Genomic DNA, 12,536 nt, shown 5'->3' on the forward strand with positions numbered 1-12,536 from the left:
TTGCAAAAAATGTAACAATAATATCTTCTCACTAGCTACTTTGAAAATATAGTTTTCTCTTAAAATACATCATTCATTATGAATTAATAAACATTATAAATTAATGTTAATAAATATATATTTAAATTTTAATTTTATATGATAAGTAGCTATAACTCACATTGAAAAGTGATCTATGGAGCTGACTGGGAAGATAGCTCAGTTGGTAAAGTGTCTGCTACGTAAGCATGAGAACATGAGTTCAAACCCCCAGCATCCACATAAAAGCCCCTTGTGGTGGTATACTACTATAGTCCTAGCATTGAGGAGGTAGAGATAGGAGGATCCCTGGGGCTTGCTGGCCAACCAGTCTACCTGAATCAGCAAGCTCCAGCTTCAATGAGAGATGCTACCTTAAAAAATAAAATGAAGAGTAATTAAGGAAGACACCAGGACTCTGCACGTGCACGCACGCACGCGCGCGCACACACACACGCACGCGCGCGCACACACACGCACACGCACACACGCACACACACACTCTATGGACTCAAATACTTTTTAAGTACATAGGTATCTCAAGAACTCCCCTTGGGGCTCAAGGAGGTATATGGAAGAAGAGGCAGTAGAAAGGTCGTAAGAGCCAAGGATGACACCAAGGATACAGCAGGATGTGAGTTCATACAACATATGAACTCACAGGCCAGGCAGAGGCCCAGTCCTAAGAAGTGTATACATGCTCCCATCCCTTACCAAAATGCTGTCCCCAACTGACATCCAGGAAAAAATAGTTTTCTTCAATGGAGTCTCACTGGGTATACAAGCCGTATTTAAGGTCAAGAGCCCATGCCCAGCAGTTGCTGACCAACACAAAACAAACTCAATGGTATTTTTGTAGACTTTCTTTTGTCTCATATTGCTTCATTTGGGAATTTTTTCTTTCGTCTTACTGGACTTTTGCTTGTATATTATGGTTCTGATTTTGTGTTTTTATGCTGTGTGTGTGTGTGTGTGTTGTACTTTTTCTTTGTTTACTCTCTAAATTCTCATTACTTAGTTTTGTTTGCTTGTTTGTTTTCAAAAAAGAGAAAGAAAGAAAGGACATGGAATTTGGTGGGTGGGGAGGTAGGAAGGATCTGGGAGGAGTTGGGGGAAGGGAAACTATGATCAGAATATATTGTATAAAACAATTTTATTTTCATTAAATATATAATTCAAAAATAATAACAAAATGTTTTAGAATTACTGCTCTACAGTGTCACTATTTCCATTTACATGTCTTGAAAATAAGTTTAAGCATAGTCAAAATCTCATCCTTAAAATTAACAGCTGGCAGCAAAGCTGTGGAGAAGAATTCAGAGTTGAAATAAAATCCACAACTTGCAATATGTACTCTGACTCACAAACAGATACTCTGTGCTAGAATAAGCCACCGCTCACCACAGACTCACTAAAGGAGAAAAACAAAAATGAACCTTTTGTACTAATTCATTCAAGCCCTTAAGCCTCTTGGGAAAACCCAACAAATTAATCTTACAGATGAAACAACACAGAGACCACTCATCACTTTAGCATCTTCCAAGACAACCTTAAAAAATCACCCATCCCTTAACTATTTTAGACACCCCCATGGCATCCCATGGCTCTCTTGTTGCATGATGCGAATAATAAACATATTGCTATTGTTGCTTTAGTACAGATGTATATAGAAATTAACAATCATAAGTTGAGGCTGTCTTTTTTCTCTCTCTGAACCACTGAAACAGCCTCCTGATGGTCCACTCTGCTCTGCCTACTATTGTAGCCCAAGAAGCGATCCCAACACTTAGCCACCTACAACAGCTATTCTAATGAGCTGATGGTTCTGTGAGACAGGAATTTAGAAAGGACGCAGCCTGGAACTTTCTTAAAGTTCAAGGGTGCCTTGATCCCATCTATATATTTGTGACATTGCATGGACTGACCAAATTCAAAGACTTAGGCTACTGGTGACATGGGACTCCTGTGTCACTTGGATTCCTCACAGCATGTCAGCTAATTGCAGAGGGAGGGTAGGATTTCTTTCATGATATCCCAAGTTCTAAGCCCAATTCCACCTAGTAAGATGGAAACTGCTGTCCGCTTTTATGGCCTGTCCTTGGAAGTCATATGGTGCCAAATCCCACTGTGTCCTATTGATTAAGAGCAAAGGCCTGCCTAGGTTCAAAGGTCAATTGGGTTTTATCTCCTAATAAAATTCTGAGGGGTTCAAGAAGAATAGTATAGAAGAAGATGCACTTAGTAGCTGCCCTTAGGACCCGGAGTCAAGCTAAGTGATTGGGTAGCAGATTGAGCAATATACACAACAGAGGCACAGTTGCTTCCAAATTCAGAATTCTCTGAGCTGCTCCCAATATTTGTTCCCCAACACATTAGTTTAGTTAGATATTCGACAGACACTATTCTAAATCATGACTCCATAAGAGATATCTTTAAGAAGGTCAAGCTACAGAATCTCCTCCATTGCACGGCCAGTCTAGGCTTGAATGTGATCATTGAATGCCCGGTCTCCAGGAGAAGGATATAACGTGCAGTGGCCCTCAACTCATGCAACTACAGAACTCTTTCTGTTAAATATAGTCCCCACCACCACCACTTCTCCAAACACTGTGTTCTATCTGTGTCCCTGACCCATGTGGCCCGGAGTTACAAGTAACAGGAAACCTATGGCGGGGCTTGCTATCCTAGGAATGAGCTGATTGGCTAAAATTGAAGTCATACTTTTTGCTAACACTCTGGATAGGCTATCAGCACTGCTCTACTGATCGCAACTGTGTCTTGCAAATATATGAGCCTCTCATTTGGATGTATGAATTATGTTCTTTAGAACAGTGAGTCATTGAGGCCAAGCACTGCTGAGGATTGCATTTCTTTATTGGGCCAAGAAACTCTGAGGCTGGCTCTAGGCCTGTTCCATATAGTAGGAATGTGTCTCCAGCTTCCCAGAAGCAGTCTGGCTGACCCTGGGTGTGTGAGTTGGGGGTGGGGGTGAATTCACTAAAGGGCCACAACCTGCAGTACTCAAAGGAGATGATTTGTCTCTGATGTCCCTAGCACTCAGTTCCCAGAATAGATCTCTAAAACTAACAGGAAGGAAATGGGTTTAAAGGTTGCATTTCTAGTAACTACCTGTCTCAGATAATGCATGCTGGAAATTCTTTGGGGCTTGATTTTATCAGAAAGTCAAAAAATATATATTACTATGACCTAGCTAAAGTTGGTCATCCTTCTCATATACCCCCATATAACCACTAAAGAAATGTAAGTTCAATAAAATCATTGTCTTAAAGGGAAGATCAGCACACCTTCATAGCCACAATGGCAGCTAACACAACGAGCTCCTTGCCATGCACCAGGCACTAGTATAAGTATATCACAGTTCTTCTTCATAGGCATCCCATGAGACAAGAAGTTTCTATTGTCTTTATTCTACAGAAAAGGAAACTGAGGCACCATACTGACAAACTTAATTACCTCACAACTAATAAATAGAAGAACTTAGATTTGTATTCATGTCACTAGTTTATGGACTGTGACTCATCTAAAAAGCTCAAAGCTGATAGGCAGCCTCACCTGCCTGATGAGCCTGGGGACACAGGTTCTGAGACTACCTCTTACCCTTTCCTGGACATACAAATAAGCTGCAGGGTCTTATCAAACTGTGGGCCCCGGCTCATCCTGGAGTCTGGTGGAAGCCGAGGTTCACGTGTCTAGTCAGTTATCAGATGATGCTGAATGCTTGATCATTCACCATATTTTGTAGCTTTAAACAATAGTTAACCATCGTGGCTGTGTTCTAGTCATCCTGGAGAAGTATTAAAAATCCAGGGGCTCCACACCTCACCAATGAACTATTTACTACTGATGGATTCGGGGGTAAAGGAAATCATTGCTTTCAGTCATGTTCCCACTAGTGACTCTTCCAGGCACCAGTGGCTAGTTCCAGTCCAGTACGGATCACAAAACAAAATGAGAAGTTGTAAATCCAGGAAAGGAACTTGTAGAGATTGAGGAGAGGCGATAAGAATGAGAGGGAGGCATGGGAGGGTGAGTGAGAGAGTAACCAGAATATACTGCATGCATAAATAAAACCGTCAAAGAACAAGACCTAGGGGAAAAAAAAAAATCCCATCCCCAAACAAAATAAGTGAAATATGTGGGGGCAGAGCCAGTATCTGTATTTTTAATGTTTCCAGTGTCCAGCCAAGACTGCAAACACAACTCTAAGGGTCCCGAGCTATCCAGGAAACTAGTGTGAGGGGAAGAGCAGGTCTTAGTCCACCAATGAAATGCATGAAATTTCAAAACAAATCATTATTCATAACCGGTCCTAGCAGCCTTTTAAATGATAGTGGTCCAGTCTCCTTTCAAGGCAGCCATCCGGTGTAATCCCAGAAATGAACTGATCTGAATTGCCCCCCATCTCCGCCGCCACCACACACACACACACACACACACACACACACTCACGTACGCGCGCACACACCCACACACACATGAACACACTCCTTCAACATTTCACTTACCTGGATCTGTTTGACCTTGAACTTGGAGAAGGCCATTCCCACCCTGATCTGCCACCCCTTCCACTAAGGCTCAGAAGAAAACACCTCAATACCTCAGTACATTCCCTAACACCCACCCCACTCACCCGATGGAAAGTGTGAACATAAACACCCTGGTGTGATCGAAGCAATAAGGGCTTCACCAGCTGTCTGTTTCTTTTGACTAGAACCAAAATACTCACAACTGACAGATGGAAGAAAAATAAGAGGGGAAGTGTGTCAGGGCTGAAGAAGAAAGAAAAAGAAAAAAAAAAACACCTAGGGCAAAGAAAGGACCCCAAAACTGCCATAAGATATGGGTTGTGTTTCTCAACCATCTACTCCTTCCACACACATCTGCTTCCCCGCTCCCCCTCCGCCCCCCACTGCCGTGTGTGTGTGCGTGTGTGTGCGTGTGTGTGTGCGTGTGCGTGTGTGCGTGTGTGTGTGTGTGTGTGTCCCTCTGACAGCCTCCTCTTGTCTTTCTCTCTTGTTGCCCCTCCCCTGGTTATTTTTCTCCGCACTCTCTTTTCCTCTGGGAAGGGAAGGAAAATTAATTAAAAAGATCTCCTGGAATAGATGATATTCCTCTCTGAAAAAGCCTGGAGGTCGATGCAGAGCAAGACATAAATAAGCAGGCTGTGAGAGAAGGAAGACACAACAGGCAACAGCCTATTCAATTAGGGAAAACTCGAGGACTCTTGTTTAGAAGTTCCTCAGCAATAGATCTCATCAACAGAAACGATGCTACCAGAGGGGGGATCGCAAAGGAGGCCAACAGATGAGCCCTACCGCGCCAAGAGAATCAGTTCTTTGAGCAAATGGAATTGTTTGGATGATGAAGTACAGATGAATTCCTCTGGAAGACTACCCACCGAGCTCTGCAGCATTGTCCCCTATGCTCCTGAAGGCAAGGCCTCCCACTGGACTATGCGGCATGACTCATAGTCCCGAGGGTCTCTAAGCTATAGGAGTCTCTTACAGTGACCAACGTGTCCTACTTTTCCTGGAACTTCCCTGGTTTTAGCCCTGAGAACCCAGATAGTCACTCTGTTCCTTCCATCAGTGGGACCCAGATTTTAGACAACTCTAAGAGGCCTTTCTTTTCAGGGCTGTGCTCCTCTACCCGCCTTCCTGAGGACAAACAGGTAAATGAGAATGATATCATTCCCCTCAGCTGCCGTCCTGATGTGGGATGGTCTGTATGTCAAATGTGTGCTCTGATTGGTCAATAAATAAAACACTGATTGGCCAGTGGCCAGGCAGGAAGTATAGGCGGGACTAACAGAGAGGAGAATTGAGAGAACAGGAAGGCTGAGTGAGAGAGACACTGCCAGCCGCTGCCATGACAAGCGGCATGTGAAGATGCCGGTAAGCCACGAGCCATGTGGCAAGGTATAGATTTATAGAAATGGGTTAATTTAAGATATAAGAACAGTTAGCAAGAAGCCTGCCATGGCTGTACAGTTTGTAAGCAATATAAGTCTCTGTGTTTACTTGGTTGAGTCTGAGCGGCTGTGGGACTGGCGGTGACAGATTTGTCCTGACTGTGGGCCAGGCAGGAAAACTCTAGCTACACTGTCCAGTTCACCAACAGTGCTTCATCTTTTCTGACGCTAACGATGTGGTTACCCACGCTCTGAATAGTTCACTTTGAGCAGTAGTAGTCAAGGATGGACCTTGGCAACATGCAAAACAAGCAGTGTATCTCCTTCCACCTCTAACATCTGCTGAACAGCCAAATGTTCTGTTAGGCTTTAGCAGGTCTAAAAGCAGCAAAGGAAAACATCTATGGTGGATGGCCTGGACTGATTCCGGGGTGGGATAGGGGGAAGGGCAGAAAAAAAAAAGCATGGGCAATTCTGTTTCCAGTTCTTCTTATCCCCCTGAACCAGCTTTAGGTCCCTATAGGTGTTTAACCTATCACTGATGTGGGGTCTCATCTGGTCAAGTTGATACACCTTGAGAATGACCCAACCACTTAGAGACTGGGAAAGTCTTAGATTATTCTCATTTATAGGGAAAGGGGGAAAGAGCAAGCCCATGAAAAAAAGTAAAAGTCGGGTAGTAAGTGTGAAAGACCTTAATCCTAAAGAACTATATGCACAGCCACCTTTGGAAACCCACAGTGTAAAATCTTCTGTTACAATGAGCAGGTTCAAAAAGCTTCCTGTCTTTTCACTCCCCCAAGTTTTCAAGGAGCCCAGTTCAGCCTACAGGACTCATTTTGGGTTCACTCTTCCTGGGCTGACCTTAGCATCTCAATACCACCTCTCTCTCTCTCTCTCTCTCTCTCTCTCTCTCTCTCTCTCTCTCTCTCTCTCTCTCTTTCTTCTTCCCCCTCTCTCTCTCCCTCCCTCCCTCCCTCTCTCTGTTCCTCTCTTTCTCTCTCTGTGGGGGGTGGCGAGGTGTGGATATGTCCATCTGTCTGTCTCTCTATCTCTATCTCTGTCTGTGTATGTAAGAGAGACAGACAGACGGACAGACAAACAGAGAGATGGGGAGGAGAGGAGGAAAGAAGAGGAGGCAGGACAATAGCTCACTTTGCTCCTGATCTAGTTGATACCACTGAAACACAACGGGCCCTTTTGCCGCTTCCCCCTGGGTGAGGTAGGAGAGGACAGAACATGAGATCCAGCACAGTGAGCACTGAGCGTCCAGAGCAGGGGACTGGCCTGAGGACGTGGGAGTCCCTCAGATCTTGTGTAAAAGTTCTCAATTCCTTCCTCCAATCCCCTTCTACCTCTCACTGTAACAGACCAAGGCATGGCTCACCCCTCCCATCAGCTCAAAGTCAGCCTGTGGGCACATAGGCTCTGGCTAGGGGAGCAGCTGCTGCCAGTCCACTGAATAACTGCATTGGTACTCTTTGCTCAGGGAAGCTTTCAAGCACTCTTAGGATGAAATGGGAAAACAAACTTTTGTGATGGGGCTCAGCTTGAACTACAGCTATGTTTACTTAGACCTCAAATAGGACTTGTAAAGTCCAAGAAACCAGAAGAGGAGGCATCACCAGACCATCGTGAGAGTCTTAGAAGGAATTGTGCATAATCCAAGTAGACACAGAGAAGTAATCTAAGGGATGATGATTTCTCCAGTGAGGAGACTGCAGATCCAAAGAAATACAGTTTTTTGTTGGTAATAGTGGTAGTTGTTTGTTCCTGTTTGTTGTTGTTGTTGTTGATTTTAAAACACTTTCATACAATATATTTTGATCATATTTTCCTTCCCCAGTTCATCCCAGATAGTTCCCACCTCCCTACCCACCCAATTCCATGTATTTACTCTCTCTCTCTCTCTCTCTCTCTCTCTCTCTCTCTCTCTCTCTTTCTCTCTCTGGCTCTATCTCCCTCCTTCTCCCCCTCCTCCTCTTCCTCCCCCTCCCTCTCTCTCTCCCTCTCCCTCTCCCTTTCTTTCTCCCTCTCTCTGTCTCAACAAAAACAAAAATGAAAATCAGTTGTTGTTGTTGGGTGTTTTCTGAGACAGAGTCTCACCGTATAACTCTGACTGGCCTGGAACTCACTGTGTAGATCAGGCTGGCCTCTCAATTTACAGAAATCCACCTATCTCTCCTTTCCCAATGCCGAGATTAAAGGTGTATGTCACCACGACCACCTCAAGAATATGCTCTTTTATAAAATAGTTGCAGCCTCATCTTTAACCCTAGATCAACATTCCCTGGAAAATATTCTATAGCTGGTATTCGAACCCTGTATTGTTCTTTGTTTGCTTTTGAGTGAGTGTATATCTCCCATATACTCTCCAATCTCTTCTTATTCTAATTAGCACCTCAAAAAACTGAAGGCAAGTTCAGCTTTTAAATAACTTTTCTAGATGGTGTCAATGCCTTGCCGAAACCTAAGCTCCAGCAGAAGTAAGAATATCTAAAATTGAGTTCTCGTTTAAAAACACTTCACATTCCAAATCTTCTTCTCCTTGATTCCAATCCTCTCTTAGAAGTTTCTGGGCTTCTGCAGGACCAGAAATCATTGGATACTTAGGTCTAAACTCTGCAGAACAAGACAGCTCCATTCATCTGGCTTCCAGCTTCTGGGGGACCAAAGCACCAGACTTCTGCAGGACCAGAGAGCCCTGGGAAAGTAGGTAGACAACTAAAACCAGAAAGAACAGTTCTCTGGCCTTCCGTTTCTACAGGACCAGAGAGCCCTGGGAAAGTAGGTAGACAACTAAAACCAGAAAGAACAGTTCTCTGGCCTTCCGTTTCTACAGGACCAGAGAGCACCCTAGGAGATCAGTGCAGGGCCCATGCTTTGGCTCCAGTGTACCCAGGGTCCCCAGAGAAATTGGAGCTTTGATTCCATTATCTTTGAGATGGTTCCAGGTATGGAGCTCTGATTTCTGAGGTTCCAGAGGTCACTACAGGACCTGGAGTCTATACTGCCACAGTTCCACAGATTTCTTGTGGCCTGTGGCTCTAGCCATCATCCCCAGATAGTAGATAGACTTCACTGGGTCTGAAATTTGCTAGGTTCATAGACTCCAAAGGGTGACCCAGGTCTTGGCTCTATCTGGTCACCTTAGTTCTTAGTGTGTACCCCACCCTTGGTCCTGATGCCACATAGCCAAGACAGAATCACTGCCCTAACTCATCTGCTAGTCAGCACCAAGTTTCACCAGTCCTCATAGCTGAAGTTCATGCAGATGTTCCGCTGGGAAGATTCACAAAGACAGAATTTCAATAGGCTCAGAAGAAAAGGGAATCAAAACAAATGTGTTTCAATGTGTGCATAAAACATGAAAAAGCAACACAAAAGAATAGGACATAACCACTACCCATGATCCATCACCAACCAGCCAACTCCCCTAGAAGGCAATCAAAAATTACAGACACACCTGAGATCTGACAATGAATTGAGAGTCTTACTATTCAAGAGAATTAATGAGCATACAGGAGAGTCAAACAAACAGATCCAATGTATGAATTATGGAAGTCTATCTAACACCTTGACAAGACAGTCTCCAAAGTTAATGTAACAGTTAATAAACTGGAGCCAAAAGTTTAAAATATGGAGGGAAAATTTAGCAAGGCTATTGAAATGTTCAAAACCAATCAAACAGAAATACTTGAAATGAAACAAATGGTCAATCAAATAAAAACCACAACAGACACCATTATTAACAGACGAGTCCATGCCAAAGACAGCATTTCAGGGATGGAAGACAAAATGAGGACAACAATACAAACAGGCACATATAAAGGAGAAAATTAAGGAGCATGAATTATATTTACAAGAAGTCTGGGATACATTTAAGAAACAAAATCTGAGAATTAATGGAGTAGATGAAGGAACAGAGGTAAAACTGAATGGACTAGACAGACTTTTTAATGAAATTATAGCAGACAATTACCCAATTTACCAGAGTTAGGCAACCAACTACAAGAAATAAATAAACTTCAAATAGACTTGACAAGAAAAGAAACTCTCCACGACGCGTTATAGTCAGGATGTTAAAAATACAAAGTAAAAATATAATCCTAAAAGCAGCATGAGAAAAACATCAATTTACATATAAAGACAGAAATATCAGAATTACCACAGACTTTTCATCTGCAACTACAAAATCCAGAACAGCATGAAATAAAATATTTCAAGCTCAGGAAGTACCGTGAATGAAGAATGCTGTACTCTGCAAAGCTATCTTTCCAAACTGATGGAGAAATAAAGGGATTTCAAGAGAAACACAAATTAAGGCAATGCATGACAGCCAACCAACCCAGCACTGAAGAGAGTTCTCAGGGGCAGACGTTAAAGGGAGGGAGCGGAAAGATAGCCAAATGACAGATAAACGAAGTGAACGTGGGAAAGAAACAGCATGACCAATACAGCAACTCAGCCAACCCTCAAAATTAATTTAGGAGATGAAAAGGAAATGTCAGCAATCCAGTAAAATAGAGCATCACCTAACAAATATACAGGAAACAGCAAACCCCTTTCTATAGTAACCTAAAAGGCAAATGGCCTCCCTCAACTCATCACTAAAAGCGTAGAGACCAATGGACTGGATTAAAAACAGGAACCAACTATATGCTGGCTCAAAGAAACACACTTAGTCAGCAAAGATACTAAAATGTAATATCAAAAGATTGAAAACAAACTACCAAGCAGAAAACATAAAAAGCAGGTGGAGCTATCCTTATACCAGACAAAGTAAATTTCAACCCAAAACTAATTAGAAGAAATGAAAGAGGACAATAAATAATAATAGAAGAAAAAATTCACCAATAAGACACAACAATTGTAAACTTCTCTGTGTCAAATATTGGAGATAAGAAAAGACAATTGAAAGGGGAGAAGCCAAACTATTCCTATTTGCAGATGATATGATTCTACACTAAAAAGATCTTATTGATTCTACTAGAAAATTATTGGACCTGAAAAAATATACTGTAAAGTTTCAGGATACAAAAATCAATATTAAAAATTATTCTTCATTTATATCAAAAGTCTACTCTCAGAGAAAGAACATAGAGAAAATAATCCCTTCAAAATAACTCCAAATTTTTAAGTATTTGAGAATTATATCCAACCAAAGAAATGAAATACTTCTATAATAAAAACTTAAAGATATTGAAAAAAGAAATCACAGAAGATATTAAACAATGAAAAGACATCCCATGTTGCTGTATTTGAATAATTAATAATGTGAAAATGGCTATACTACCAATATTTATTTTACAAATTTAATAAAGTACCTAACAAAATTCTGGTATCATATTTCACAGGTTTAGGGAAAAAAACAATATGAAAATTCTATGGAACCACAAAAGATTATGAATATCCAAAGCTATCCTAAGGAGTTAAAACTGTTGGAGGCATTATAGTACCCAATCTCAAATTATATTATAGAGCAGTGGTTCTCAACCTCTGGGTCATGGCTCCTTGATTTGAACTACCCTTTTACTGGCATCACCTAGACCATCGGAAAACACAGCTATTACATTACAATTCATAACAGTAACAACATGACAGTTATGAAGCAGCCACAAGAATAATTTTGTGGTTGGGGATCAGCACAACATTAGGAACTGTATTAAAGGGTCACAGCATTAGGAAGGCTGAGAACCACTACTTTTATAGAGCTATAGTGATAAAGCCAGCCTGGTGCTGACATAAAAATAGACAGGAAGATCAATGGAATAGAATGAGGATACAGAAATAAACAACACAATACGCCCAGTTAATTTTTGACTAAGGCAGTGAAAACATGCATTGGATAAAAAGACTCCCCTGTTCAGCAAGTGGTGCTGGCAAAACTGGATTTCTACCTGCAGAAGAATGAAGTTAGATTACTATACTTCATCTTGTACAAGTATCAACTCCAAACAGACCAAAGACCTTGATTTAAAACCTGAAACACTGAAGCTTCTACAAGAAAACCTAGGGGATACCCCTCGAGATATTGGGGTAAGCACACCAATGGCACAGGAAATAAACCAAGAAGAGACCAAAAATGAGAATAAAAAGTTCTGCACAGCCAAGGAAATAATGAGCAGAGCACAGAGCCAAAAGAGCCTAGCCAAAAGAGCCTGGAAATCTTTACCAGATACACTTCCGATTAGAGGCTGATAGCCAGAATTTACAAAGAAGTGCCAAAATTAATACCAAGGGGAAAAAACGTCAATCAACAAATAGACATTTTTGAAAAACTGAATAGACATTTTTTGAAAAAGAACACAAATGGCCAGTAACCATTATTATTTTTAAAGTATTCAATATCCCTAGCCATACTTTGAGGTACCAACACACCCCAAGCAGAATGGCTAGCATCGGTAAATTTGACAACAAATGTAGAGAGACAGGAACCCTTATTCACTGTTGGTGAGGGTCCAAATTAATGCAGCCATTCTGGAAATTAGTTTGGAATTTTCGCAAAAAATTAAAAATAGAACTACCATACGACTTCTGGACATATTTATACCCAGACAACTCTGGAATCTACCATAGAGATATT

Source organism: Peromyscus eremicus, chromosome 1 (assembly GCF_949786415.1).
Source record: "Peromyscus eremicus chromosome 1, PerEre_H2_v1, whole genome shotgun sequence".
Classification (NCBI taxonomy): Eukaryota; Metazoa; Chordata; class Mammalia; order Rodentia; family Cricetidae; genus Peromyscus; species Peromyscus eremicus.